We start from the raw sequence: 7,530 nt of genomic DNA, 5'->3' as shown, positions 1-7,530 counted from the left end.
ATGGACTCTGGGTGATAATGATGTGTCAGTATAGATTCATCAATTGTAATGTATCATTCTGTTGGGGAATGTTGATAATGAGTGAGACTATGCATGTGTGGGAATGTTTGGTATATGGGAAACTACTGTTTCCACTGCATTTTGCTGTGAATCTGAAACTTTACTAAAAAATAAAGTATTGGGGGCTTCCCTGGTGGCGCAGTGGTTGGGAATCTGCCTGCCAATGCAGGGGAGCCGGGTTCGAGCCCTGGTCTGGGAAGATCCCACATGCCACGGAGCAACTGGGCCCGTGAGCCACAACTGCTGAGCCTGCGCATCTGGAGCCTGTGCTCCGCAATGGGAGAGGCCGCCAAAGTGAGAGGCCCACGCACCGCGATGAAGAGTGGTCCCCACTCGCCGCAACTAGAGAAAGCCCTCGCACAGAAACGAAGACCCTACACAGCCATAAATAAATAAATAAATAAATAAATTTATAAAATAAAATAAAGTATTAAAAGTTTTTAAATTTATTGAGAAATCTTAATTCCATCCCCATTCCTATTCACCTTGTCCCCTCACCCATTACAAGTAGCCATTTTAATTAGTTTCTTAATTACCATTCCAAAGTATCTTCATTCAAATATAAACAAATACGAACATATATTCCTCTTTTTTCATCTTTGTTAGATAAGAGGTAGCTTGGTATATGTACAATGCCGCTCCTTGCTTTTTCAGTTAACAGTGATGTATCCTGGAGATCTTCTCACATCAGCACATTATGGATATCCTCATTCTTTTCACAACTGCATAGTGCCCTATTGTGTGGTAAACCAGGTCCCCGTTGCTGGGTACTTGTGATGTTTCCTGTCTTTTGCTATTGGAAACCAAGCCATAATGACTAGGTTTATACATGTGTCATTTTGTATTTGTGTACATATAACTGTAGAATAGATTCCTATAAGTGAATCTATAATTCACTAATCTAATTTCTGGGGCACAGAGTAAAATGCATCTATAATTTTGGTAGTTATTGCTAGATAATCTTCCACAGGTGTTGTAGCATTTTGCTACATTTGCCACCAGCAGTGTGTGACTTACTGATAGTGTGTTCTCAAATTTTAGATTTCTGCCAATCTGGTATGTGAGAAATGGTATCTCATGTATTTCACTTTTATTTCTCATGAGTGGGGTTGAACATTTTTTCATATGCTTATGGACATTCCTATTCTTTTTCTGTAATCTATCTGCTCCTGCCTTCTAACAATTTTTCTATGGGGTTGATGGTCTTTACAATTCTAGGAACTCTTTACATATTAGGGAAGTTACACCTATGTGTAACATATGATCATATTGTCCTTTTCAAATTTCACACAATCCTAGATGGTAGCACAATTACCCTCACTTTTAGAGAAGAGTACACTGGAGTTATAGGAATATCAAATAAATTGTTCAAGAATACACAAACTCGACCATAGACCTGACTTTGAAGATGGTGTAATATCCATTGTACCACACTGCTCTCTTGCCACAAAGATAAAAATAAGGAAAACAATAATATCTAACACTTTACATTAACTATATTTTTATCCTCACAACTCTATGAAGTTGGTATTATTATTATCATTATCATCATCATCATTATCATCTCCACTTACTGATGAGAATTTGAGATTTCGTAAAGGCAAATAAGTTTTCCCAGGGAACTTTAACTCTTTCATCGAGGATCAAGTCCCCACAGCTTGAGTCTAGAACCCGAGTGCTTCACCTCCAAGCTCTACAGTCCTTGTCCTCAAGGAATTCACACTAGCTTACATCTAGTAGCAGAGACAGAACAGCAATGAGTTATAATGATAGAGGTAAGTTAAAAAGATAAAATAGAGCTGCATACAGGTACAGTTGCTATCTCTCCATTTCCTGGGAATCTTAAGCTGAGTCTCATCTGTTTTAGAGATAATCATAAACTGTCAGGCTAGTGTGCAAGCATCTGGGCAGTTTCACCAGATGTTGTCACTACACCTGGCAACAGTGACAGCCATGGCGCCTAGCGATGCATTTAATGAAACACAAATTGCCACGGTCAAGCTTCTTGTCAGGGAATATTACCTCAACTTCACAATGTTCAGAAGCTCTTTGGAGAGGAGCACTCTTTATGGAGGACTTCCTGAAGGGTCAGTACACTATCAATTCCCCTCCATAAGATCTAGCTCCAGTATACACCAGACTGACAGAGAGGAGAGTACATGTCTTGCTTTATTGATAGTTCTCCCTCCTGGGCAACTGTTCTTACTGAAATTTGATCCTAAGTGATGCTTTCAACCTATAGTAAGAAAGCTTTAGAAATTTCTAGAAAACTATGTTTTCTGTTAAGGTGATATTAAGGATGCTATTCAACATTATCCCCAGTGTCTTCTCTTTGAAAGAAAACTGAAAGTGATTTCTGGTTTCAGTGTCAGGAATAGTTTTATTCCTACTGAGACTGAATTTTACTTACCTTGTGGACTCTGAGATTCTCCTAAATGACCATATTTCCCCCTTTGAATTGGCTGTAAGAAAGCTCAGATTAGAGTTTGTGCCATAGGCATGTACTTTATGTGCTCACTCTACTCCCAACTCTATCTTACAACCTTACCCTTCTTGTCCTTGTACTTCCTTAAATTAATTTATCTTATTGAATTGTGTGGATCATATTGTCACCTAAATGAATTTTAAAGGAGACAGGGTATAAATATATATCAAACTAAATATTTTAACCTCCATTTCCATTCTTTTAAACATTGCAAAAACACCATGATTGGAACTCTACTGAATCTAAATTATGACTCAAATTAAATGAGTAAGTAAAGAAAGATTACTCCATCTGTACCAAAATTTCACTAAATTCTTCTCACCTTGTGCTGACCTATAAAACTTGACTAGAAATTGTGGTAATTTGTATCTCTGGTAAGAGAAGAGTCAAGGCGCACCAGAATTCTTTTCAGATTATGCAGATTGTCGGGCATGCTAATTGCTACCTGGTTAACTCAAGCTTAAATTATTTGAAGATAAGTTTTCTGCTGATAACTGCTTTGAGGCCAACAAACATGGAGCCTTTAAATTAAAGTAGAAATTGGCACTCAAAATTCAATCTTCCTAGAAATAGGCCCCTATGTGCTACAGTAAAATCTTGCAAAGAGCAAACTAAAATTACCTGAAACATCATTTTAAAATATTACTGGCTACAGAATAGAAAACTCTTAATTATGTCAGAAAGGATCCAAATGTACCCTAGAGTGCTGACTTAGTAATTTGCTTCCATTAACCCTCAGCGAATTACAAATTCCAGGCTATTAGTACAATTGAGAGAATTTCCCTCTGTTCTCAAGCTTCTCTCTGTATCACTCCATCCACAGAAGGCTATCAGCATATTCTACCCAGGAAAAAGTGTATTTCACAAAATAAAACCTCAGCTCATTGTGATAAAAACCCAAAACTAAGAAAACCCAAATATATTTATATTTCTATCCTAAGAATAAAAGTAAAAGGATTTTTGGTCTTGCTTTGTTCATCTATTTGTTCATTTGTTTTGTTTCTGTTTTCGTTTTCAATGACTTGATGAAGGACTCAGGATTCACTCTCCCTAAGCCCTGGCTCATTTTATACTTAGACAAGCTGAGTACAGTTATCTCAGGAAAAAGCATGCTTTAGTCTTTTGCAATATTTCTAACCTCAGAAAATTACCCATGTTCCTGGAGTCTAAAATGACTATACCCAGAGGACCTAATTTTCATCTGTGCTTTGAACTTACACAGAAACCACAGCTGCCTTTATCTATCTGGCTTATAGGTTAATTTACCACAGGGTGTTCTGTTTGGTTCTCCTTGGTGGTTAGCTGATAAAAACTGCTTGGAAATATTGTGACTCCCTGTGTCTTGCCCTTATTATATTGTCCAAATTAGTTCATATCATCCTTCCTCTCTCTCCCAGCTCTCTCCCTCTCTCTTTTTTTGTGTCTCTGAAATTAGGTTTAGCTGTTGTCAAGAATGAATTGTTCCTTAGGGAAACCAGGAAAAATCCTGATTGTATGTCACCTTGAGCACAAGTGTGTCAGGTAATTTTAGTTTTCTCTCAGTTTGAAATCACTGTTTTCTCTTCCTCCATATCTTCTTCCACCTTCCAAGGGAGGTGGGAAGAACTGACATATAACTGACATCATAAAGTCATTTATTACTCACACTTTCAACTATAGCATATATATATATATATATATTTTACATCTTTATTGGAGTATAATTGCTTTACAGTGTTGTGTCGGTTGCTGCTGTATAACAAAGTGAATCAGCTATATGTATACACATATCCCCATATCCCCTCCCTCTTGCGTCTCCCTCCCACCCTCCCTATCCCACCCCTCTCAGTGGTCACAAAGCACCGAGCTGATCTCCCTGTACTATGCGGCTGCTTCCCACTAGCTATCTATTTTACATTTGGTAGTGTGTATATGTCAGTGCTACTTTCTCATTTCGTCCCAGCTTCCCCTCCCACCCCACCATGTCCTCAAGTCCATTCTCTACGTCTGCGTCTTTATTCCTGTCCTGCCCCTAGGTTCATCAGAACCTTTTTTTTTTTTAAGATTCCATATATATGTGTTAGTAAACGGTATTTGTTTTTCTCTTTCTGACTTACTTCACTCTGTATGACCGACTCTAGGTCCATCTACCTCACCACAAATAACTCAATTTTGTTTCTTTTTATGGCTGAGTAATATTCCATTGTATATATGTGCCACATCTTCTTTATCCATTCATCTGTCAATGGACACTTAGGTTGCTTCCATGTCCTGTCTATTGTAAATTCAACTATAGCATATCTACTAACAAGGAATTAAACTATCCCCAATCAGCAAGAATTAATATTGAAAAATAAAAGGTATGTCCCCCAATGATGATAAATAAAGTAATATACCTAAGAGTTAAATCTTCAGTTCAAAGGAAGAACACAGTCCTTATTTGCTGGGTTAGGGTTAAAATATTAGATCTTTCTGGGTTTTATCTAATTTCTGGATCCCTTGTGAAACCATTACTTTATTAGTGGCAGCTGAAAAGTCTCCCTGGGGCTGTTCCTCAGGTGTGGTTTGTTACAAAGAGCACAGAAGAAAAAAAATTTCCAATTATGATAAGCAGAAGAAAGGACGATCTTTTTTTTAAAAAAACAAATAAATAAATAAAATTCCAAAATGGTAAACTAGATGCCTTAAAACTTGTGAAGTTTACATACTCCTCCCAATATCTAAGTGATTACATCAACCACTGTTTTCTTCTAATGCTCCAAATTCACAGGCATAAAGTAGAACAATAAAAGAGAAAACAGTTAAAGGCTCTCTAGTTAAAGAAAATAATGTGAATAAAACTCTATGAGAAACATTTAAGCAGAGCAAAGATGCAATGAGATATAGTTGTGGTATGCAGTTATTAAGAAGAATGGGTTATATCTATGGAGACTGACCTGTAAAAACAGCTATGATCTATTAATTACAAAACAAAGATATTCCACAATAATGTATACAGTATGATGACAGATTTTGTAAAATGAATGAACAAACAAAACTAAACATGATAGACATATATTAGTTTCTATAAGCATAAAGGAAAATATATAAGTACATATAACTAATGGTTAACATTGATTACATCAGGAAGGTAAAATTAGAAAGAAGAAAGTAAAGATTAAAGGTTTTTTCCATATCTCTATATTGCTTTGACTATCAAAAATGAATATTATCTTACAATTAAATAAAATTAAAAAGTAAGGAGATTAAAAAAAAAGTATATACCAAGGAAAACACATGTATTATATATGGGAGAGAATTTTCTATTTGATTCAGTAAGTATTTGTTGAGAACTAAGAACTGGTCATATTGCTTAGGTATAGTGCATCTGGCTACAAGTAGTAGAAAACTCAACTCAAATTGGCTTAACTAAAGACATTTATTGGCACACACAACCAGAAGTCCAGCAGTGATGTGGGTTTCAGGAGTGACATAATCTATGGACTCCAGCTCTATATCAGTGAGATTCTCTTGGTTTTCCCTTCCTCTGTGCATTGACTTTGTCTTCAGTCTTACAGGAAGAATCAGATTTCCACGTATCACATGTCCGAAAGAAGACAGAATTGCATTTTGAAAGTTTCCCCAGAAGACAAAGTAGATACTCCCATCAAATCTCTCCTGGTGCCTTGCTGGCCCAAATAGTAACACATTCCCACTTTTGAAAAATTTATTGGCAAAGGAGATGGATATTAGGTCAATCAGGGCTACTTAGAGTGAGGTATGAGCATAGTCTACTGAGGAACATGGGCTGAGTTGGGGAGGGGACAGGATAGACACCAGAATAGGGTTCCATTAGCAAAGAGAGCAGAGAAATGATGACTATGGTCAAACAACAGTGACACAGTCCTTACCCTAATGGATTTTACATTGTTGTAGAAGGCAAACAATAAACAAGCAATTATGACTGTGAACAGCATTAGAAAAAGGAAGTATACAGAGTTATGCTTTGGGAACAGATAGCAAAGGATCTGTCATTGACAAATGGGGTTGGAGAAGTTTACAGAAGACTACCCTGAGGAATGCTCATGACCTGAAGAAAGCAGAGAGAAGACAGAACATGGGAAGACAGGAAGGTCAGCAAGTGGTTTAAATATCCGAAAGCAGATGGCCAGAGGCAAGAGAAAGTGATGCAAAGGCTATGTCTTCTGTACACTAGAAAAACTCTTACAAATTGCCAAGGCAATCACCCAGAGAGAAAAATGGGCAACATAGATCACATGTAAATAAATAGAAAAGGCAAATGAAGATGTGATATATTATTTGGTCCAATATCAAAGAAATACATTTTGAAATAAATATTCCATTTTTCATCTAGCAAAATAAAAATAGAGGGGTCCCAAATTGAATTGGGGACACATCTTAATAGAGATAACAAGAAGATGATTCAGTCATTCTGATGTCATTGCTCAAAATTTATTTTTTAATATTAATGTTTGGAATGCATAAAACATGAGATTTCAACATAGACACTTGTCATTTGTAATACTGCTAAATGTTTCTGTTCTGCAACACAGGAATTCTGATAAATTCTCCTTCACATTATTCCCATCCCAAAAGAAACTTATATGTAAGCTGAATTTTTTATTGTATTATTTAATATGTTCCCAACAGAAAGAGAACCTCTGCTTTTACTAGGCTTCAATGAGAACTGAATTCTCTACTTATAATTTTACATATGTGAAGATTGAAAGAACTTTCCACAGATTAATTTCTGGCTCCAAATACTTCAAATATTGTTTCTCCTCCACTATCCTCATACTTCCGGTGCCAGGCACCAAAAGATGCATTCGCACAGCACCTTCACATCACATTGCAGTTGTGAGTCAGCACAGTGAGGAGTGGGAGTATTCCTGGAAGCCATTCCTACCCTAGTCTTGCTAGCAATAACTTAACTGTATACTCATCCCACTAAATCTAAAATAAAATGTGTTCCCAATTCAATTTGGGTCCCAAAATGCCTACTTCCC

The sequence above is a fragment of the Eubalaena glacialis genome, chromosome 12 (assembly GCF_028564815.1).
Source record: "Eubalaena glacialis isolate mEubGla1 chromosome 12, mEubGla1.1.hap2.+ XY, whole genome shotgun sequence".
Classification (NCBI taxonomy): Eukaryota; Metazoa; Chordata; class Mammalia; order Artiodactyla; family Balaenidae; genus Eubalaena; species Eubalaena glacialis.
The sequence above is the reverse complement of the archived record's forward strand: the minus strand, read 5'-3'. Positions refer to the sequence as shown.